The sequence below is a fragment of the Oryzias latipes genome, chromosome 6 (genome assembly GCF_053564925.1).
Source record: "Oryzias latipes strain Hd-rR chromosome 6, Olatipes_Hd-rR_3.1".
In the NCBI taxonomy this organism is placed as follows: Eukaryota; Metazoa; Chordata; class Actinopteri; order Beloniformes; family Adrianichthyidae; genus Oryzias; species Oryzias latipes.
Window position 1 is genome coordinate 2,688,885 of NC_136242.1, and position 24,417 is coordinate 2,713,301.

A 24,417-nucleotide genomic window follows, 5' to 3' on the forward strand; every position below is an offset into this window, starting at 1 on the left:
TTTGTGGTCTGTATTGATCTACAGTCCTTCCACGATCTCACAAGCATTTTGTAATAATTGAGGCAAATAAAATTTGAAGTTGCAGCTGTTTTTCCTAAAAATTGCAATAGTTTTCAATAGAAGTTTCTAACTAAATTAGTTGAATATTTGAACAAGAATATTGTTTTTCCCGTCAGTTTATTAAAATGTAGTTTCACGTAAACCTCCCAAAAACCAAATATAATTCCTTTTAAATGTTAATTCATCTTTTAAACCAGTTTTGTCCCTTTCTGGGTCACGGGGCCCCTGGAGCAGGGCCACATTCACACACCCATGCACTCTAACATTCACACCTAGGGACAATTTAGAGAAACCACTTAACCTAAGAAGCATTTTTTTGGATGGTGGAGATGCTGTCACATTACTCCAATGCATCATGGGAGTTGTAGTGAATGCAGTGGTGCTGATGCCGGACAGACTCTCGTCTCTGAGCTTCATTATTTTATTCACCTTTTACACAGTCTGACACTGGATCCCGCCTAGAAGCTAGGGGTGCACGGATGATCCGTGATTCTTACGGATAACCAGCCCCGCTTCTGCACAGACGTGTGCCATGGATTGACCCCCCCCCCCCCCCCCTTCCTCTGCATGCTTCATTTAAACAATTGTCTGTTTACATTGAACGCGATTGACGCATCAGATTTTTGTCCTTTAACTCATCAAATTCGCTGCTCGACCCTTGTACCAAGTGTGTTTAGAAACATGACAATTCCGCTGCCGCGTGTGGGAGGAGCAACTGTCAAAAGTTTTCTCGCCCTCCTTGTGAAAGACAGAGAAGATGCTGAGAGACCCGGTGCATTTATATTGAAGAACTCAACAAAGCTGATGGCCAACTACTCAGTGTGAAACCTGAGTCTATTTTGATTAACACAGAGCTGATATTATGGTGATGATAAATGTTTTTAGATCAGTGGAAATTAGTAATTTTCCATGGCACACTGGTTGAAAAACACTGCACTATGTAATTTGAAGTTTACACCTATTATAAAAAGGCTTTTCACGTATGCAATCGATGCAAAATGTAACTTCTAAGCATTTTAGAAAAACCACAATATTATTAATGACATTGACGTAACATAGAAGTGCCTTCAAATCTCTGAATCAAATCAAATCAAATCAAACTTTATTTATAAAATAGCGCTTCTCATGCACTTTGTGCAGCTCGAAGCGCTTTAACACTAAAAACAGTAAACACACAACATTACAATAAAAACCCCAACCCACCCTTCACCCTTCCCACTCCCCTCCATTAAACCACATGACCCATGGCTCCCACGTACAATGAAATATGACTATGTAACTGTAAAAGAATAAATAAATAAATAAATAAATAAATAAACAAGTATGGCTTAGCTCTGCTGTGAGGAAACAGTATCTGGGAATCCTTTCATACCAGGAGCCAGCCCGGCCACCGGAACATCGCCACAGTGCCCACCCAGACCGGAACAACACCGGGAGATTCCTCAAAAGTACTACATCCACTTCTCTTGCCTTCAGATTTGAATTATATCGTCACGGGTCTCTCTGGGACTTTGTATGTTCACTTTTTTCTTTGTGTTTAAATCGGTTGAAGGTAAGCTTTTACAAAAAACAAACAAACATTAAAATACAGAAAAAGAGGATGTATACAATTGAAAAGAGTTAGCTATCAATAAAATGTTCATTTCTTTTATTTTCTTATTCTGAAAAATCCTTTTTTTGCTTCATTTTTCCGTGATGTGAAACAAAACATATATTACCTTTTACACTTCTTAAATGTAGCTGAATTAGGAGCCAAATCTGTTTTGGTAATTTCTGTCTTTCATCAGAAGTCTTTTTTAAAGCTTATATTTTGTGATCTGTCAGGACCTAGAGGTGTACGACCCAAAATGCAGGAGACCAGACTTGGTGGCAGAAACCTAAACATTTAATAAATGAATAAACTTAAACATGACTAAACCCATAAAGAAGCTAAAATAGGACAAAGGAAATAACAGAAAAACAGACTCATAAAAAAACTTTAACAGATATGAAAACATCTGTAAATATCAATAAAGTTTATTTTCAAAAAGTGTTTGTCATGGTTAACGCTAGCGCCTCCTTTGATAAACTTTTTTTTCTTTCGCGGTAGTACAAGAAACAATTTACAAAGGACTTGTCTGACGACTTTGGCAAAATTTGAAAAGCGCCAAGATCTAACGACACGACATGGGGAAACGACTTAGCTAACAACACTAGCAACAGTTGCTAAGGACTTTTCTGACGTTGTAATGAGACGACATGGGGAAACGACAATAACAAAGACAAATGCAAAGTTTTAAACATAACGCATGAACCAATGTTTAATGAACTCGTTCAGTAGACATAGACAGTGGACCAAAGACATAGACAGTGGACACAAAAACATATTTTTGGCACAAACAGAACCTCATAAAAGACCAGCATCTACTAAACACCTAAAGCTTGCCGCTGCGTGTGAGGATTGTGCACTCTAGTCTTGTGTTTTTGGTCATGTTCTGTTGTCTCTTGCAGTCACTTCAGGTCCATGTTAATCCTCCACAGCTGTTTTCATTTCTGTTCATTGTCCTTTGTCAGGTCATCTGCTTTGTCTCTCTTTTTTTAATTTTTTTTTTTACTTAAGAAAGTGACTACATGTAATTTTCTAAGTGCTGAACTTATTTCTTAGCCGTACTGACCCTGAGAAAGGGTTATGGTCAGGTTTGATATACACAAAATGGTTCCTGAGTGCAGCTGTGTCTGTACCCCACTGCAGAAAACAAATCTAAGGTGCATCACAGCTAATGGGACTTTAACTTTAAATACCAACAATCAAGATCAACATTTAGCTTCATAGGTGCACTCAAATATGTGCAGCCAATGAAGCAATGTGGATCTTGGCTGCACGTATTACGTGTGGGTAACGTGAATTTACGTCAGTTTTTGTGTTTGGTTACACGTAAATATCTGTGAATAACATCAGCCTAAACTAACTAAACTTCTGACATTTTTTGGATTCAACTGACAGCTTCTCTGTCTCAAATGAATGTGTTTCAGAGCTGGAATCAAAATGTTCCTCATGTGATGCAGAGCCTCTCAAAAACACTTCAACAAAGCCACTGTTAAAATGAAAGCTGGTTGAGTTTCACTCCCTGTTATCTCCCCGTCAACATACAAAAGGGCTTTGAACGACTTGGCAGGATAAAACCCTCCAACTTCTTATTGGTCTGTAATTTTGCACATACACGTTTGGACAGAATGAATTGGGAGACTAACACACTAAAAACTCCACAATAAAAATATTCCAAGTTTGGTTGTTTTTAATCCAACTACAAGCTCAAAATAGACAAACGTTTTTCTGGTTTATATAAACTGAATGAAAAAAACACAAATTTGGTTAAAATGAAACCAATTTAATCCCCCCAAAATTTATATTGCTCCAAAAAGTGACCCAATAATATATTCCAACATGAATGACCCAAGAATGGGGTTAGGAAATAACCCACGTGTTTTGAGAGTGTACTAACAGAAACAAAAATAAAGTGTTCATCCCGAATAAGTAGAGGTTTGTAGGCTGGAGCAGAGATAGGGTTCCTATATGAAAGTCTGTGGGGTTGGGGGTCACAGCCTTTAAACCCTCTCTAGTATCTGCCCTAACAGGGATGCGCCTTGACTTGTGATGACAGGTGAATCCGTGGCGCTCCGTGCCACGCATGCACCACTGGAGCGCACCAACCCGATCGCACCGCCCTCCTGCCCGTCTGCTGCCGGGAGGAGCAGAGCAGAGGAGAGACTGTGGCGCACAGCCGCGCTACCTTCGCGAGCGAGCAGATGCGACTCGTGCGGATGGAAATGCTCCGCGTCCTTCCAAAAGTTTGCCGTCAGTGAGAGCCCACAGGAACAAGGCGAGCCGGAGCGCGAGGCGGGAGGAGGAGGAGAAGGAGGTCTCCTGCGCGAAGACGCAGAGCGCCCGAGCCGATGCCTCCGTGAGCGGAGGAGACGGAGAACCAGACCAGAGCTGCACGAAAACGCGCCTCCCTGCGCAGCTTTCCCCCTGAGCGCGCACGCGGCTGACGCAGAGGTGAGTGCTGATGACATGCGTCGCGGGGGGGCTGGGGGGAGGGGGTGTGAAGTGATGCTCGGACTCAAAAAGTGAGACCACGTGGTTAGACTGATGAGCTGTCCCGGCCAGCGGCTCTAATCCAGCCGCGCACAGCCCGCCGGAGACACGGTGGAGTTCCAACTTTCTGCGCATCAGGCTCCAGCCTCCTGCCTGCACCGACCGAGCGCGGTGCTTCCCGTCTGATAAACATCGAAAACCAAGTGGGACTGAATCAGACTGACAGCATGCATATTAGTTTTGTCCCATTCTGCAACCTGGTAAAAGCAACAACAAGAGGGGGAAAAAAAACTTCATTTTTTTACTGTATTGTCTGAATAATCTGAAACTGCTTTGTAAATGTGGGATATTTGGTTTCAGCTCAACAAAAACAACGTTTATACTTTTATTTAGCAGAATATTTTTATTTTATTTGTATTTTTTGTGTTTATCTGCTGTTTTATAGTCAACTTCCCTGGCATATGCGCGATCAATGGAGTTTTGTTCTGAAGTGAAAGAATCACCAGATGGATTAGAATCTGCCTCTGAAACTCGTTTAAAGGTTGGAATATTTTCTGAACTTTTATCCTTTAGCTTGTCAGATTAAATTAAATTAAAAGAATTTCAATTCTACAGTTCTTTACTGTTGGTTGGATGCCAACAAAAAAGTAAACAAACCTCGCTGTCAGTAAAGAGCAGCTGCAGCACAATGACAGAGGCGTATCGGTGTTCAACTTCAATTATTTTCCTCCAAAAACTGCTTTTCTCACAGCACGAGAAACATGGGAAATAAACATGTCAAGTCATGCACGCTGGAGTCAAACTGTAACAGCGAGGCATCACCAACGGCAGGCATTGTCCTTAAAACCGCCACAGAATTGCATGGTGAGCTGGAGCCGCTCGTGTCCTGCGGTGCGAATGACAGCTCCATGGCTCATCTGAAGGGCCTGTAGCAAAACAGCAGCTCATTACAAGTGAGGCAGCTCGGCCTGCCTCTGGCAGCAGGCTGCTGGCTCATTAGGGGTCACTGAGGGGCGAGTCCCACACTGTGAGCCGCGGCTTGTTAATGCACGCTTTTCTGAAACCACTGTTCACTGAAATTAATTCATTTTGGGTGACAGTTCAACAAACAAGTCGGTACAAAACTAGTTCTGTGCACAATGTTGCTTCTAATTACATACTTAGATTTTCCCATCATTTCCATAAAAGCGGCACGGCCTCCAATTAGTGCAGTCACAGATGTGTGTTGGTTCTGGACAAAAGAAAAAGGGCAGCAGCTTGAGACGTTTCAGCAGAAGAAGCCAACCGCTTTGCTGCTTTGATCTTCCTCAGGATATAGGCTGGATTTACTTCCAATTGTGAAAATGTGTGTTTTCCTTTCAAGTTGATGCAAAATTATAATCGTTCATTGAAGGAGTTTGATGTGCACTCGCAAAAGACTGCGGAAAGATAAAATGAACATCTGTCCCTTCACAAACACACATCCATCCGAAATAGTTCCCAGAATGCTTTTGTCACATCCATGTCTTTTGGTCTGTTCGGCGGTTAAACACACTTTAGACACTTTGGTTAGCTTTGTGGAGCCAAGTCTCACCTCCAGCTTCTCGCACACTGCTGCTGTGTCAGGGTGTTTTGACATCAGACTGAAATGCACCGCCAACCCTTTTGGTATTTTTCTCTAGCTCGCAGTTCCTTTTTTTGCAACATTAACCATGTAGGTTTGCTTTTCTCAAAAATCCTTTTGAGTCCCTTCAACCATCTAAACATGATCAAATGCTTGTCCTGGTTCAGCCTCTCAGAACAGATGTCCACACGCTCTTCCATAGCCAGCGAAGATTTCCCATTTCTCCTACTTTCCTGCGATCTGCTTCCTCCCAGCTGCCTGTAAGACCTCACTAGGAGTGGCATTCTCAGCAGATGTCCAGACCACCTGAACTGGCTCCTCTCTGCGTGGAGGAGTAGCGGTTTTACTCTCCAGGTTGCTGCCAGATGGCTGAGCTCTGTATCGATCTCTAAAGGGAGACCCCAGCCCTCCTGTAAAGTAAGCTTGTTTCTGCCGCTTGTACTTTTGAACCCTTCCATTCAGTTTGTGGACATTGGTGAGCGCAGGATTGACTGGAGACTGAGAATAACTCAGCTCCCTTCACCGTAATGCAGCAATCCAAAATAAACATTGCTCAGATACCTCACCAATCTGCTGGTCATCCCCCCATCCTTCTATAACTTGTGAACAGAAGGCCCAGACAAAGTGGCTTAAATGTGTGTTACGACCTTTGACTTTAACCCTTAGTACTTTTGGGGCATTTGAAACTTTTACTTTTTTTCATTTACAGTATGCGCCATTAATTTATCTTTAAAACTGATTTTTGTAGTAATGCTTGACATCCATCTTTTTAGTACAACCCCTACTTTTATTTATACAGATGCATTTTTTATGAAATTACACAATGATTTGACAACAAACCTAAAACTCTTAAAAAAACTCAATTCTGAGTAGGCTGCACGATATAAGGAATAGAATAGAAAACAATAGAATAGAATGCCTTTATTGTCACTATACACATGTAAGATTCACATCTTACAGTGAAATGAGAGCTGATCACTGTTCAGTGCAGACATGCATAAGAAAAGTAATTTCACAAAGAAATGTACAATTTACAAAAGTACTAAAATGTACGATTTAAAATGTAGCTGAAAAGTTTTACTTCCACAGTGAGGTAGGTATTACACTGCTGTGGCCATGATAGCAGAGATATATAGCACATAATATATTGCACGTAATGAGAGAGAGGAGAAAGAGAGAGAGAGAGACGTGTGTGTGTGTGTGTGTGTGTGAGTTCAGGATGGTTATGGCTTTAGGGAAAAAACTTTTTTTAAGGCGGTTTGTCGTTGCTCTGATGCACCTATAGCGCCTTCCCGAGGGCAACAGGTCCAACAGTCTAGAGCCAGGTGGGAACTGTCTTCTGTGATCTTTCCAGCTCTGCTAAGACAGAAAACTTGCAATTTGCGATATTAGTGATCAATATTGTGATGAAGATATAACTTGCGATACATGAACAACCAAAAAAATTATTTTTCCTTTTCACTGCAACAGTTTAATTTAAATAAGAGTCAACATAACTTAAATTACACTCCAAATGACCGTCGTCTACATAGGAGACAAAAATCTAACATAAAAGGGCTCCATCTGATTGGTCAATGATGTAAAGGAGTCCATCCGATTGGTCAATGATGTAAAGGAGTCCATCTGATTGGTCAATGATGTAAAGGAGTCCATCTGATTGGTCAATGATGTAAAGGAGTCCATCTGATTGGTCAAATGCATAAATGGATTTATTTGGTTTGTATAATACTTCAAGCTGCCATAAGATTGTTTTAGCAGGTTTAAGGTAACCATTTATATCTTTTGCGTATTGCACAGGTTGATATCACGATAACGATAAATTTGCGATATGTTGTGGTCAAAGCTCGGATCAATCACAAGATCACATCTATTCCATTTGTAAGAAACGTTGCAAGAGACTGTAGGTTCTACTCTTGGCATTGAATGCTGTTGAATGTTTTAGATCGTAACGTCTTAAGATCCTGGATTTAAACGTTTCTGGAACATCAGATGAGAACTACTCACTGAGAGGAGCTGGCCATTTCTTTAGTGATGCATCAAGATTGCTTTCATGTGTGTGCTGATCTTTTTTTAGTGGTGACAGAAAACAACACAACTCTCACTGATATTCACACTTTCAAAGCCACTTTTGGTGTGAACACTTGCCAACTCATCATTTTTTAACGTCTTGGCCACCTGTTTACTTGCTCACACTTTAATTTCATACATTTTCCTCTCCGTGTTGCACATTAGACACGCTTATACTAATTAGCTTGGATTTTGGGGTTAGATGTCACATGCTTTTAAAAGTACGCATATTCCGTTGTTACATTTGTGCCCAACACAAAGCTCTGTAACAGCTATTTCCAAGTGGACTGTTTGCTCTTGCCGGACATAAAGGTTACGGTGCTCTGTGCAGCAGATCCCACATCTGAGTGTGTGAATGAGACAGAGTCTGGCTTCAATCGGCAAAGCCACACAGACAGTTCTCTTTATGACAAGTGACAAACTCTCTGGTGAAATGAGTCGTGCACTGAGATTTATTTCTACTGTTCAGGTTGTTTGAATAAAATAGTTTTTCTGTGAAGGATTGGGGGGATGTATGCTCAGGCAGAACGCAAAGCCAAAAGAGCTGTAATCCTCTGCTTTTTCTGAATGGAATTACATCCTGGCTTATTTCAGTCGCCCCGCAGCATTTAATACAGATGTTAAGTGTTGACAAGATGAAAATGCTTGTCTTAAGCAGACATTTATGTTCATCCTTCATCCTGCAATTTAATTTACCTTACGGGCTAGGTGATAGGGCTTCTGCCTATAAATCCATATTTTTTAACATTATCCTGATACAAATTATAATATTAGTATATATTATCAAGACAATGCCAAGAGTGTGCAAAGCAGTAACCAAATTAAAAGGTGGCTACTATGAAAAACCTAGAAAATGACACATTTTCAGTTGTATATAATTCCATATGTGTTAATTCACAGTTTTGATGCCTTCAGTGTGAATCTACAATTTTCATAGTCATGAAATCGATGGAGTCCTTTTATGTTAGATGCTCGCTTCCTATGTAGACGAGGGTCATTTGGAGTGTAAGTTAAGTTATGTTGACGCTTGTTTAAATTAAAATGTTGCAGTGACATGGAAATGATGTTTATGGTTGTTTTACTATATTTATGTTTCGCATGTTATATCGTCATCGCAATATTGATCATTAATATCGCAAATCGTAGGCTTATGCCTTTTTTTAAATCAAAAACCTGTGTTGTTTTCTAGGACATAGTATCTGCAGAGCGGCAGAAGTTCATTAGAAATTCACCTCTGAGCTGTGGGCGGGACTGTTGACTTGGAGCAACCCGCTCAGCGTTGTAAAAAATTAAAGGAAATGCAATTTTAAAGTCTGTACATGTTCTCCATTGTGAGAAACATGCCACAAAAACCTGTTAAAAACACCCAAAAGACAATTTTCATCGGAGTAGGTCTTTAAACTAAAAACAGCAGAGCCAGCCCACTTCATGTGACCTCTGTAAAAAAGAACCAGTCAACTTGGGTCTGCTAAAACACATTTCAAAACCATGCAAAGTACATGGAAGGCTTAAAAAGATAAAAAAGACGCAGACCTTAGAAGCATAACTAACCTAAAGATAGAGAAATTAAAAAGAAACTCTGAGAACGATGTTTCAAAACATGCAGGTCAAAGTTGACTTTTGTCTTTGATAGATTAAGGAAAAAGGAATCAAAAAACAAAACAAATGAAAAATACCTTAAACCTTAAATATGAATGCCAGGGGCGCTGGTTTCGCAGGCAAAGCTGTCAGTTTTGTGGTTGGCTTGGTTTTATTGTTTTCATCTGTCGGTGGAGATTTGGCTCCACAGTTTGAAACATTCCTTGTGTTGTAGAAGAGGAAATGTGTTTTTACCACAAACCTTGCAGATTTTGTTGAACGTCCTCTTTGCGAAACCCAAACCACCAGCACATAATGGATCCTGCAAAATGTTTCTTGAAAATCAAATGAGCCATCTCATCAATCGCTTCCATCTTGTAGGCTTTCACTCACTGAAAACGTATTCCCCTCAGCCTCTTGATGGAACTGCACCCATGTGCAGAGTTTTAAGGATGGGTGGAGAAGTGCTCGTCTGCTACAGGAGGAGAGCAAATGAAATGACACCGTTCACATGTCCATGGTTCAAGCCCTTCCATGACAGTTTTAGGAAATTGTGTTTGTAGTGTTTAAAAATGTTTTTGTGGCTTTTTTCTGAGGATGGATGACATTTATATAAAGTAAATTATGATTAAAATATCATTTCTTAGTATTTCCACAACTCAGAAGCAAAGGTCTGGGCAGCTGGGCAGACAGGTGAGAACTGAGGGCCTCTTGTGTTGGACATATTTTACTTTAACAAGAGGGGTTATTAATCTTCAGACAAACCAGAGGTATGTCTGAATAAACCCCTTTTGGAATTGAGGTCAAACTTTATTCATTTCAATCATGTCTGAAAATCTTTGGTGTTGGACCGGACGGAAAAGGAAATGAGGGAAGAAGAGAGAGGGATGGTAGAGAGGGGGGGATAGGAGGGTGATAATAGGAGGGGGGTAAAACCATGAAGCAGCATACAGCAACAAGTTGCTGGATGGTTATACTCAATCCAGTGAGGTTCAGATGTAATATCCGTCTATAAGGGCGGGGCCTGTCCACACACACACTCATATGCCACAAACATACCTGTTGGCTCCAAAAACGTTCACCTGTCAACATGAACACAATACAAATAGTGTTCACACACGCATACTTATGCCTTCAGACCAACTAGTGTGAGACATTTCATTCAATCACGCAAGGTATTTGTGCAAAGGTGAGCTAACACCTGTGCTCAGGTGAGTGTTTATGTTCTTCTAAAATGGGTGGTGGAATGTGAAAAGAAGGAGGGAGAGCGCCCAGCCACCCCCACACCCAGACCCCCGCCGCAGCAGCAGCAACAACCCCCAACACCCGCACGGCAGCAGATAGAGAACAAATGCCACCTGGGTGATCACATCCGCCACCCAGGCCAGGGCCAGCAGGACCACCACGGGGGCCCCCAAATCCAGACAGCAGGGAGGCATGGGAGTGCAAGCTCCAGCCCAACCAGGATAGCAGCCCCCCCACCGCACCGGGAGGGCCCAACGCAGGGCCCCGCCCCAGAAGAGCGCCCCACCACCACCCAGGAGTTCTGGGCATCCCCCCACACCAACCCTAGGGGGGTCCTGACTCGTACCTGTCAAGCAATTCTCAGCTAAAAGAAAATATCTAGTTTTCTTATTTTTTGTTTTGAAAACTGGTAAAGCATGTTCATATCAAACTAGGATTTCTTTTTAGATAAGGAGCATTTATTTTACTGACACTGATGCAAACAGCATCAGCTCAGGTTTTCATGGCAGCTTCTCACCTAATGTATCTGTGACGGTTAGACAAATGCCACAAAGCATTGTTGACCATTTCCTCCCTCTCTTGGTGTCTGTACCCAATGGTTTCCTAAGAAGGAGCAGGTCACCAGGGGCCACAAGCTGTTTTCCTTTGAGAGTGAAAATTGGATCTGAGCTTGTTTTCTTTTTCAGAGAAATGTTAGTTTGGTGGAACCACTGAGTTTCCAACTTCCTTCCTGCAAGGCTGAATGAGTCAATAAAAATGGACTATACAATAGTTGCAACAAGTTTAGCCTTCCGTGCCAAGTTTAGAGGAAGGAGCTGAGATGCTTGAGTCGTGAGAGCGTACATTTGTACACTCAGAGATGCATTGATGCCGCTGTCAAGTGCTTAATCGCTTCAGTGAGCACCACGATGGAAGGCCGGAATATCATGTTTATTAGGAGAGCAGGGAGAAAGGGTCTCAGACTGCTGGTGTGATACTCAGCCCCATATGTTCAACATGCGGTACTTCATGAAAGCAGAATCAGTTGTAGCCGACACTCAGTTTGCGCTTTAATTGAGTTCATCTTGAGTGCAGACAGCTGTTGTTTAAGTTTCTGTTGTTGCCTGCAAACGCATCAGGAACAGCGTGCCTTGCTTTATTACATAAAAAAGAAAAGTGCAGACTTTGAAAAGCTTTAACACAGATTTTGTGTGTATGTTACAATTAAAAGAAGCCAGCATTATTAGTGAAATCAAGTGTGAACATAACAGAGGGTATTTAACAGCCTGAAATCTTAAAAAGCTGAGAGTCACTTTGGTTGTTGTTGTCTTGGTTTAAATTGTCATCCAACTAGATTTTTAGAATTTAAGTCCCACTTGGATCAACCCCGCCGCCCTTTCCATCACCCATAAGTGGACGTTCTGTTTACACTTTTACAGCCCCTCACATTCCCAACTTAACATTAGTGGTGCAATTAAAAAGGGCAAGAAATATCTGAGCTGTTCACTTTTAGCCAGATGCCAGCTCAAACGACCTCTGAGACACTTCTGACTCATTGGAAGGTTATAAAGGAATTCTTTTCTGCTCAAGTTTGTGCATTTGACGAACTGTATTAGATTTACTCAGCTTTGATGATGAAGTACATTTATAAGGACAAGTGCAACAAAATACTCTCTTCAAATAACTACTGAAAAGACAGGCGTTAATGTAAAGGATTGAAAGAGTGACTCGTAAAAAGGCCAGGAAAGGCAGTTTTCTTTGTATAGGACCATTCAAACATGGATGTAATTCAAAGGGCTTTACAAAAGCTTTACAAAAGCTTTGCAGCATACAGGAAAATTAAATGAAAATTAAATGATATAAATATGTTTAGGGGGAGGAAGTCAAATAGCTGGTTCCATCTGTGTGTAGCATGGTAGTTGCAGTAGCTTCACACTGTTTGATTGTCTGTAAGTCCCCGTCTTACCCTGAAGTCTGAGATGATGTTTCAGATGAAGAGTCCTCTCTGTGGTGGGAGTTTTTCACTGATCATCATGTTTGCCACGGTTTTCAGGGGTTTGAGGAGTTTAATGAGTTCATCTGCCAGCTTTGGTTCATCGTTTGTCAACATTCTTGTCACCAGATTTTAAATCCTTATCAGGGGATGGAGTCCATGGCAGCTTGTTGCTCAACATATCGTCCAGCATGCCATGCATGGTGTTCCTCCTTGTTGTGACATCATGGATCAGTTTCTGTGAAAACATGGTGGGCTCTGATGCTTCTATGAAAACACAGCTCTCTTCACTGCAAGGCTAACAATGTAAGGGAAGCAGCCAACCTCCCAAACTGCTGAAACATCAGTGGTTGTTTTATCTGTGCTGATGTCTAGGTGTACCTAGAAGAGCATAACATAAAAGTCAAGTTTTATAAATACCAAACAACAATAACTTAAAAGTGAAGCCAAAAGGCTTCTGGGTGAACCAAGGCCAAAATAACAACCCCCCCCCCCCCCCTCCCCCAACTGAAATCTGAAATGTAAATTAAAGGAAAGGGAAAACATAACAAGACTAACAAGACTAACATAAAGACTAACATAAAGAGGAGAAAACATATGTGAAAGAAAAAAATGGCAGTTCAGCCCTACAGCTTCACTTTAACATAACTACAAACAAAAGACTACTAGTAGCCTGAACACAAAACTAAAAAAAACTACAAAGTGCAACACAAACTACAAAACAGGGGGAGAAGTGTGCTAATCTGCAGTGGAGACTGGCTGAAGCAAAACTCCCTTCTCCCATGCTGGAAGTCCACATGGTGATTATAACCCTTGTGCTATCTTAGATGACCCCCCCCCTTACATTGACGTGTTCTCCCTACCATGACAAAGGTGGATAAAGGTGGAAAGATTTCATATAATCCATGGACACCAGTGAAGATCACAAATCATTAAAGAAAAAAGGTTCAGAGCACTGTCTAGTGCACGTGTCAAACTCAAGGCCCGCGGGCCAAATGTGGCCCTCCATGTCATTTTATCCTCAGTACAGACAACAATGACCCCCGATTCCTACGTTATGGAGTTTCTGGTGGATTTACAACACAAAGGCCTCTGAGTGGACAACCCACGGAGGTAAGAAGGAAGTCTCCACACAGCCAAAGCAACAAAAGCGAGGAAGACACGGAGTACTTAAGGCTCTGGATAAGGGGACACAAACCACCGCTCTTCTCCATCATCCTCAGCAATGTGCAATCCCTACCCTGAGAAGTGGATGAGCTACGCTTAAACAAATGCCATTGTCATGAATACGGATGTATTGAATAAGGATGTACCTATCTTCAGAACCTGCTGACTCCCTTTTGGGGTAGTGGGGTTGCTGAGGCCAATGCTACCGGACAGCCTTTTCTGAATTGAAGGATTCTCATGCATGAGATCGGACTGGACACAGTCATTGGGGGTGGGATTTATATTCATATCAAAAAAGGATGGTGCAACCTAGCGACAGAATAGTCACATGACCAGAGTATGGAACTGTCAAGTTTTCCTATGTGACCTTCTACTTACCTTGAGAATTTGGGAATTTAATAATCTGCCCTTGCTATTGCCGCCGCCCCCCCCCCCCCCCCCAAATGGCAATGCCAGGACAGCAACAAATCAATTGGTTGCGTTTGTCTACCATAGACTTCAGTGTACGATGGGGGCTGCCGTTTTCATAATGAGGGATTTTAACCATTGTCATTCTGATCTGGATTCTATCAGCAAATCAAATGCAGCATGAGAAAGGAGAAGGTACTAGACAAGTGCTTTGGCAGCATTTTTGATTTGATTTGAATTTGATTTGAAATGGTTTATTTCAAGCAATCAAAATAGAAATAATACACAAAAACAATATAATCATCAGTTATACATTCATACAGTAACTAATCAAACTTAGGATAATTAGACATATTAATAAATATTGCTTGAAAGGGAGTGGAAGGAAGCAAACTTATATAATCCCACCCCGTTATACTATAACCATTTTATTACATGATTTATCAATATCCGGTTCCTAGGTTTTATCAGACAGAATTAACAATCATAAGGTATCAATAAAGTAGATGCCAAAGATGAATTACTTAAGTACTACGTCAAAAATAACTATTTTAGAAATCAACATGGCAAATGCAGCATCTGAAATATATGCAAATTATGTTAAAACATAATATTATATCAGTAAAATAGACACAACACTGTTTCAGGAATTTTCATAGCAAAATTTCATCAAGTATCAAAAGTTAAAAACATGTGCAAAGTTATGCTACATTAGGAAAGATTTTTGAATCAATTTATCAATTTTAGGAGCTAGTGAAGTACTATCATCAAAAGTCAATCAATTTAACAATTTTCAAAAGTGATTAATCATTTGTTTTACTGTTTTTATATTTTTTTGTATTTTTATTTTATTTTTTTTATAATAAAGTAATGCTGTAGGGGAAAAATAAAAAGGGTCCATAAACTGTCGAATTGTCCAAGGTTGGCATTTCTTCTTTTACTGATAACAGCCGATTTTTTTGGTTTAAACAGTTAATAGTTTTCTTCCATGTTATGTCTGCAGACATTAGATTCAGGTCCATATCCTTCTTCAGCTGATATCAGCTGCGGTGAAAGTTGAGGTCAAGTTGTCTGCAGGTCAGAACTCTGCTGTTATTCAGGTTACGTAAAGTGATGATTCCAGGTGTCATATTTCTTGAAATTATTTGGCTCTTTGATTTATTACTCCACGTTGTTTCAGACAACCGTAATCAAGCACTTCTCAAAGTCCTTCATGGTGTTCACGACCAGAACCTTGGACCGGTCCTCTGGACCGAGCGGTTTGACGTAAATCCTGCAGCCTTTAACCCAAGTGTTCTCAATCTGCTTACGCTTCCTGAGAAGCCGTGCATGTTTTGAGATTTCAGCATTCCTTCTGGTCAGATGGTCGTTCAGATAAACAGCAGATCCTCTGAGATTTTTGCGTTGATTCATCAAAGCTAGCTTGTGTTTGAGATTCACAAACCTGATGAGGATCGCTGGTTTATCCGTCTCCTTTCTCCTGGGGAGCAGGTGGCAGGTCTCCATGGTATTGAGATCCAGGGAAATCCCTTTAGATGTGAGAAATGAAAGTATTTGCTGTTCCAGAGACTCTCCACCGCTCTCCGTATTAGAACTGCTAGCTACGCTTGCGCTAGCATTAGCAGTGCTAGCTCCAGCTGCATTCAGCTTCGCTCGAGGCTTGATTGGTACTCCAGTGAGAATGACATTATTCATCCTTACTTGCTGTTCCACATCGTCCAGTCTTTTCTCCAGAATCTCGACCCGGTTTTCTCGCTGCTCGTTTTGAGCCCGAAATCTTCGGAACTCTTCCATCATCTCCCAGAGCGGTGTTAGCTTAGCCGACACTTGATCCATAAAACTTTTCAGCGTTTCTTGAATAATGTCAAGAGACTTTTTGAGATCTTCATATTCCTGGGGTTTCTTCGGGGGCATGGTCAGCTCTCTTTTTTGGAGAAAAACTAACTTTTTAAGTAATTTGAAGATAGTTGTATTCGCAGAGAGGCACGCCACGCGTCCTGCTGTATAACCCGGAACCGGAAAACGTTCAGAATGATGAAATATGGATACAGAGCATAGGCTCTCCCCCCATTTACAAACTCAGACCATCCCATTGTTCAACTCGTTTCCACATATAGAACTCTACTGAAACCATGGGGGCTGTGGATTTTTTGGTTGTCTGAGCCCATGGTGCAGGGTGGACTTACCACTAGGCAAGGATAGGCGATCGCCTTGGGCTCCCAACTCTGTAGGGGCCCTGAGTGTCTAAAATGAATTTTACACCCATCATTATTTAAACACCCCAAATCACTGAACTGGTATATAATTGATCGTGTAAAAGTGTTTCGTCCTCCTCGTCCTTGTGTAGCAATGGTATATCCCATTCAACGGAAAGGCCAAAGACTCGCAAGTTAGAGGCAGCATTGGCAGACTGGGCGGTTTCTAGCTCAGTAGGGCGGTTTTCATTCTGACTTTGAGGGCGAAGATTGCTTTAGTTGGATGGACATAATTTAGGCGGGTTTGGGATCAGTTCTGTAGTTTTTAGTTCCTGGTTAAAATACGTTTCAAGCTGGAATGTGTGGTCAGGCCAGACAGGTGCTTCCTCACCTGCAGTCGTGAGATGTATAGCCTACTAATAATTAATAAATATGTGTCCGTGTATCAACCTGTTCCATTAATGTCATGTATGTGTTTAATTCTAATTATTTTAATAATTTCTATCCTCAAAATCACATTATTTTGCGTAATTCCCGTTTGATTTCAGCGCGAGGCTGCAAGCTCTGCTGCACAAGAGATAACGCAATCCTGGGTGAAGTTGGGTTGATTGTCCCTTTAGCTTACTCAGCGTATACTAATAATGTAAAGCTTATTATTATTATTTTCATATTCCAGACATTTCCTGCTTTTCTATTTGATAGGTCAAGTATTTTGTTTATTTTATGTTCAGATTTTAGGTGAAGCTGCGCTGAATAGACAGAATGAGGCGGGAAAACAACAGAACTATTTGTTTCATCAATTTAAAAACAATAGATTGTTTGTTTTATGAATGCATACGTCCGTTTTTTGGAGGATTTTTACTGTTGGTGTTGGAAAAAATATGCTACTTTTTGGAGTCATCTCAGCATCAGATGTGGCTCTTAATGTTTTCCTAACATTTGTTTATCCACCAGAATAGGTTTTTGAAAATCTAATCCTTTTTTATTATGTTTCACAAGGATGTTTTTTTTTTTTTAATGTCACCTGAATTCATAAATAGTAAAAATACTACAACAATTTCCACTTTTGTTCATGATAAGTTAAACTAAAACTACCAGTGTTGAATCATTTGTGTTTTTTTCACTTTCCTTTTTTTGTTGTTGTAAATATTTAAGCATAACATCAGTGGTTGTCAGTAAAGTTCAATAGGAGTCCATATTTCGTGTTTTGCTCTGACTGCAGTAATGGTGGATGTAATTTCATTAATAATGTGTCAAAGTTGGACTTTTAATCAAATCAGGAAGTAATAAATAATGGATGATTAATTACGGCTAATAAATCAGTGATAATATTGTGGGTATTTTTTGTTGGGTCTCCTGTTTTTTTGATGGCTTTTGGGCTGGAAAAACAGGACTCAGCACCGGCGGAGATTAAATGATAATTCAAAGCGATTCTTAAAAATTTGTTAAGTAAAGCAGAGTGATCCAAGGGGCTGTAAAAAAAGAAAAGGGCAAAGAAGAAGCAACAAATGTGTTGCCAAAGTTACAAAAGTGCTAGTAGACGGATAACATAAGAAGGTAAATAAAGTAAAGGATGGGAAAATTGGAAGAAAATCAGAGGAAAGGTAAAGGCAGGGGAAGAAAATGGGAATCTTATAAATATTTCTTTATTTTTGTTATTGATGCCACAATGTACTTTTTATTCCATCATTTAAGTATTTTGTTTTTTCCTCTTAAGTAAAACCTGACAAGTTAAAGAAAGTACAGACAGTTGTCATTGGTTTCTACAAGGAAGAGAGGGATTAGCAAAATAATTAATAAATATTAATAAATTCCTCTTCCTCTTATATAAAAACAATGTTCAAAATTTAAAATATATTTCTTTAACATTTAAATTTGATTTCAGTTTTGAAATTCTTATCCAAAAATTTGAATTTTTGACATTGACAGAGGGCCCCATGTTGCCCTCTAAGCAGAGACTTGCTCATTGTTTAAGTCTTTGCTACAACCTGACAACCACAACAGGCCTGTAGAAAAAATGTGCATGAACCCTTTAGCCTTACAGGCTCACCAGGTTTTCTATGATCTTAAAGTTTTGTGTGTGCTCCGGACAGATTTGCCCGTCTTCTGCCCACAGACAGTATCCTGTATCCACCCATAAGGGAGATTGGAACGCAATAGGAAACCCTATCCTATTGCGTTTTTATTAGTTTTTTTTTTTTTTTACATTTCATAGTTTTTCCATAGTTAAGTGAATGAGAACAAGTGCACTGCTGCTAAATCTTAACCATGTTTCAGATAAACTCATAAATCCAGAAAATTTGCAGTGATTTAATAGATCAAAAATAGAGGCTATCGGTCTTTAGCAAGGCTAAGTAGTCATAGATTATGTTTTACACAATGTTAAAGATTACTTAGTAAATGATCTGGATCAGCTGAACAAAAAGAGCAGTCAGACTTTGTTGTCTTAGCTAAATAAGGAAAATAAGGTTCTGGTTTGTCCTGGAAGCATTTGACTGGTCACCCTTGTAACCCAAACCCAGCACACATCAGGGCAGCAAAACTGCTTTATGAGAGCCGTCTTTGGTGATGACAGGACGTTTTCTGATTAGAAGGGGGGGGGGGGGGGGGGGTCTTTTCTTGTTGAGGGATTTTTGCTGAACTTAACAGACTCTAGATCAACCTTGATCAACCTTGGAGGTGGAGAGCGGGGAGTTGAGGATGGAAGTGCAAAGTGAAAAGTGAGGTTGGGATCAGGGTGTCAGACTTGTGTCCTTGGCAAAACGGCAGTGCGTTTGCTGTTCAGGCTCACATATTAAATATTGTATAAAAGAGTACGTAAACAGTAGTGCTTTCCCAATAATTTATCAATCAGTTTAATAGGGAAATGCATCATCCTTTTGAAAAATCCATCATATTTAAGTTTACATCATTACTATTGTAGAAAAGGCTTGCAGAACAAAAATAGAACCTTAAAAATAAACTTTAAATTGAATTGAATGGGAATCAAGGTGCTTTAGCAGTGATGCCTACCTCCAGCTGTGAGTAGAAGTGTACATGTACATTTTTACATACACAGTTTTTTTTTTTACAGTTTTCCCTCTGATTTGGCTGAAAGGAAAGTACTTCTATGTGGCGAACAAAGCAGCAGTTTCCAGGTTGCATTGTCTTTTTTCAGCAACTCAAGCCTTTACAAATTCGTCCTGTTCTCCATGTATATCATAACCTTTTTTTCTAAGTTTTAAATAAATGAATCAATCAAAGCTGTTTTACGTCTCAGTTAGCCTTTTATCTCAATCATTTTAAATAACATTACTTCCTATTAATTGAACACATTTAAATGGCTTAGTTTGGAGTATTTTAGGGGGGATTAAAATAAAACAAACTTTCACAGGAGATTAAAATGTAGCTGTTAGATTTGAGTGCTATGTAATTTTTTGATTTCCTTTTACTCTTTGTGTTTGATTCGAATTCCCAGTTTGACTTTTTCCTGAGAGATTCAAAACAATATACCTTTTTATTTCTGTCCAATGAAACCTTTGAATCAAAATAAAAAAGGTAAACCTTCATGCTGTGCGTCCGTACATGTGGATCTTTGGAAGGTTTGAATTCCATCTGTGAGGGAGAGCAGGATGTAGACGGTTGGGACAAAGCTAGGTACTCAGCATGCTTATCACCTAAAAGAGACTGCTGTGAGGAGTTTAGCCAATTTTGATACTTTTTCATTATTAAGAACAGCTACATTTGGTTTTTGCTTGTTGAACTGCTGTGTCTCATTAATTAAATATGCCCAGATTAAAGATTAATGTGACACCATGACGGCATTCCAATACATGCACTTGTATTTCTTTTTGTTTTCGTCCTTTTAAGTAAATCAGTGCAGTCAAATAAAAATCTTCAGCCTTGTTGGCTTAAATAATGCATGCAAGTAAACAGACCATAATAAACACAGCGAACAAACTGAGCAGTTTCCTGCTGTGATAAAAAGCTTTAACGTGTTTGAAAATTACAAGAAGTTCCATGGAAACAGCAAGAGGAGATGTTACTGCTGCAGTCCATTCACAGTGTGGACTGTGCATGGAAAGCTTCTCACAAGGACAGGTTTTTACTTTGATAGAATTGTATGTTCAGAGTGGTTTTGTTGCTTGGTTCCGATGCGCTTTCTCAGTTGTTCATAGCTCAGGCTACTTTAGCTTTTCTTTCGTTTTTTATTTTATTTTTGTTGCACAGGTAATGTTAGGTTGGGGTTGTTAGGGGCTGTAAGCTAGCGGGAAAGCTGATAACCAACGGGATGATGGGATATCAGTGGAGGGTTACTTCCGCGCAGACAGTCCTGCCCTCAACTCGGAGGGAATTTCTGAGCTGCCATGCTGCACAATCTATGTCCAAGAAAATAGCCCGTTTATTTAGAAAACATTTTTGGCTAAAATCGGCATAAGCCTACAGAGAAGACCACTGGGGACACTTTTACAAGAGATCAAAAGCTGATCGGAGTGGGACTTTACTTTTATCATTTCCAGTTTTCACAGTTTAAAGTAAATCTAAAAGTTTATGTTCTTCTCTTATAAAACAAACGTTAAAATCAATTGTAAAAAGGCATGCATTAACACAACAGACTGCCTTTTTTGCAATTAGGCTCATAAGATTTTATGTTTATATTAAAGGATAACATTTTTTATCACGGGTATTAAGTGTCTCGAAAAAAGGCTAAGATGTTGCATATAGCATGAGAATAATAAGAGCCCCTTTGTTATATTTAGAGATGATAATGGAAGCTAATGCCATGCTACACAGCATTACCAGAGTGGCAAACATCAAAGGAAGACGGCGTATTCCCTTATGAAATATGCATCAATGACAATAAAATAGAGACCAAAGGCAATCTGTGTTTGAAGCAGGGCTGGAGGGACAGTAAAATAGGTTGCATAACTATGCCATATTGTCATTCTTTTTTTATCATCGCACCAGCTATTCACATGAAGGCTTAATGCTGCCTTGATCAATGGAAGTTGATGTTACAAATGGACCTAAAAGGGATGTAACTTTCCCGCCTGCTGGATTTGCTCATACATTTTTAAGACCCCCCCCCCATGAAATCTGATTTTAAATCAAGAAAAAAAGAAAGCTTAGCAGGAACTTTATCACCTCGACTTAAATGTGCAAACTCTTTCTGCTACAACTGCAGCTTGACTAAAACCTTCGTTTTCACGGTAGGTGGTAGTTGGCACACCCCTGCAGCCCGCTGAGATTGAATTCATCCTTCATAGATCCACCCCTGTGATATTTCACTGCAGGAATTACAGAGGGAGAGTGATCAGCTTGTGATTGGGGGATTCCAGGTTTGATTCCCACTTTGCTCGCCCGTGCGTCGGAGTGTCCTTGGGCCCCCCATGTTCAATTCAATTCAATTTTATTTATATCCCAATATTACAACAATAGTCGTCTCAATGGGCTTCGTAATTGTATAATAAACATGAAATCATAGAATTCAAAAGGTAATTGCTAAACTAAACTAAACAGACTAAGCTAAACTGGACATCCCCGCCCTTAGAACCTCCTTCTCGGTAAGGAAAAACTCCAAAAAACAGATTCTGAAAGAAAAAAAGAAGTACCTCAGGGGTGTCCACATGAAGGAGGGAATGTTGTTCTTGGTGGTTTAGGTAGGTGCCAGCAATGGGAAGCGGAGCTGCCATCAGTGTGTGAATGGGACTGGGAGGTAGAAAAGTGCTCTATACTGTAATAAATGCCATTTACCACTAACCTACAGGCATCTTCATGTGTCAGTGTAGCATTGTTGCCACACTCAGTGTTAAAGTCGAACATTTCCTTTCATTTCTCCTGATTGATTTGATTTCTCTTGTTAGAAATTATTCAGGTCTCACAACTCTGTGGGCTGTTAACCCTCCAACACTGGAGATGCCACCCATGATAACGCACAGACCGTTTACGCAATCACCGGGACTGAGCTGATTCTGACATGGAGAAAAGCATTTTTCCATGCCAGAGAGCTGATTTACATGGATTGTGTGAACACTTCAATACTGTGAAGTGTAGCACAGTAACATGAGGCTGCTTTATCTGATTCCAAATCGGCTGGAATTAGGTTCATTACGTTAATAAGTGAAGACGTACTGAAGTCGAATGCTGCGGTGTGAAAGGGTTAAACTTTAAAACAGTTTTCCAAAAAGTAAACTTCTGAAGTCAGCGTTTGCACCAGCGCCCTGGGAAGTAGAGAAAATGTTGGAGGTGATGCACCTGCATCTGAAGCTGTTTATGGCTGCAGCTCATTTATCAGGAAGCACAGGTGCTCCACAGATTGTTTCTGGACAAACTGGTTTTTGGAAAGTTTTGGCGCTCGTTCACAGAAAACAGCTGAGAATAGTTCTAGAAGAGAATAACTGTTTCTAATGAAACGGCTCGTATAACTACAGCGTGATCAATTTCTTAGTGAAATGGTCGTTGCCGGCTTGCAGAGGTGCGAGAGTTGAGCGTCTGTGATGGTGTTGATAAATCTGCATGGTGCAGATTTCAATTATGCATCACACCATGTTGGATGTTTATAGTTCAACACTTAAATCAAACTGTCAAGTGTTATTCTTCACAAACACAATGGAAACTGTAAAATACTCTTAATTACCTTTTTTTCTATGCACTAAAAGACATTTCTTCGACCCATTATTTGGTTAACCAGCATAAAAAAGTCCATCGTGTCCCCTTTTGTGTATTGATGCATATCAGGTGTGGATATGCAGCAGTGCAGAGTGAGAGTTTTGCTTCTGCATTACTACACTGGGATGCCTAATCGACTGCTGAGAGACAACAATAGCAAACAATCTTGCACGACTAATGTGCATTTTAAAGCCATATTGAATACTGCATTATCTGTGTGATATTGGACCAAGACAACCAATCATGGTGTCACCTATTTGAAGATCTGCATATGAGGAGGCTGCATGGCTTGCCTCAACTCATTGCTGCAGTATCAGGCAGGTTAAAGGGAGAGGGAAAAGCCCCGAGAAGTGATAACATTGAAAAATGACCTGTTTGTTTTTCATGGGATTGAAAGCACTGAAAGATTCACATTTGAGAGCAGATTTGTTTTAATATGCTATGGTTTATTATTCATAGCGTAAAGAATACTGTTAGGCTCAAGTGACTCTTGCTAGATAAGCAAACAGCAAGACAGACACTTAAGAAAGGAGAGCGTTTAATGTGATGCTCATAAAGACAAAATTGCCTTGAGTTAGAAAAATTATCCATCCTCATTAAAAACTCATAACAGCATATATTTTGTTTTGTTATATTTGTTGTTGTTGTTCATACTTTTTATGGGATCCTTACTATGAACTGAATTAAAAAAATCTTTTACCCGAAATTTACTTCTTATTTTCAAGTCACTTACTCACTAAAATTGGCCAAATTAAACTGACATAATCCTAATTCTATGTCCATTTGTGCCTGCATAATCACTGCATATAATCCAAAACATTTATTTTATGTTGGTTCATACTATTTTCTCATAGTTTATTGTGAGTTGACAAAATACGTTGTTCGTCCCGCTCTAAATCTAAAAACCTGCATCATTTTCTTAGACATAGTTTCTGCAGAGCAGCAGGAGTTCACTAGAAATTTGGATCTGAGTTGTGGGCGGAACAATCTCAATGCCCCTTCCTCTCTTTGCTGTCGAAGGTTCAGAGCTTGTGGCCCGCCCAGCGTATTCTCTACGTCTCAAATAAACTCTTTTTAAAATGAAATATTCGTCTGCTCCTGATTCACAATAGTTTAATAAAGAAATACTCAGAAAGCAATTTTAATCTTAATTTTCTTTATATATATGTCCTCCATCATTAGACAAATACCACAAGAACATGTTAAAAACAGCAAAAACACTTTTCATCGCAGGGGGGCTTGAAGCTTTGTGGCTAATACTCTAATGAATTTCCACAGCTATGGCATCGACATATCTCGGTTTCTCCAACAGTGGGCAGAGAAAGATAACATGATGGTCAGTCATAAATGTCCACTACAGTCACTTTAGATCTGAAGATTCAATGATAACCCTTTTGGA

General features: G+C 40.0%; 1 protein-coding gene across 7 annotated transcripts in view; it reads left to right on the forward strand.

Annotated features, from left to right (window-relative positions):
* The first annotated feature begins 3,762 nt into the window (after nt 1-3,762).
* LOC101156719 (alpha-1,3-mannosyl-glycoprotein 4-beta-N-acetylglucosaminyltransferase C) overlaps nt 3,763-24,417 on the forward strand; it is a 182,743-nt gene continuing 162,088 nt past the window's right edge. For 2 of the 7 annotated variants that reach the window (XM_078948216.1, XM_078948219.1), the window contains exons 1-2: nt 3,955-4,096; nt 4,581-4,676. The gene's annotated coding sequence lies outside the window, so the exon portion shown is untranslated. Of the gene's footprint in view, nt 4,097-4,580; nt 4,677-24,417 lie in introns of all 7 variants that reach the window. The other 5 variants (XM_078948218.1, XM_078948220.1, XM_078948221.1 and 2 more) reach the window with 4 other exon arrangements.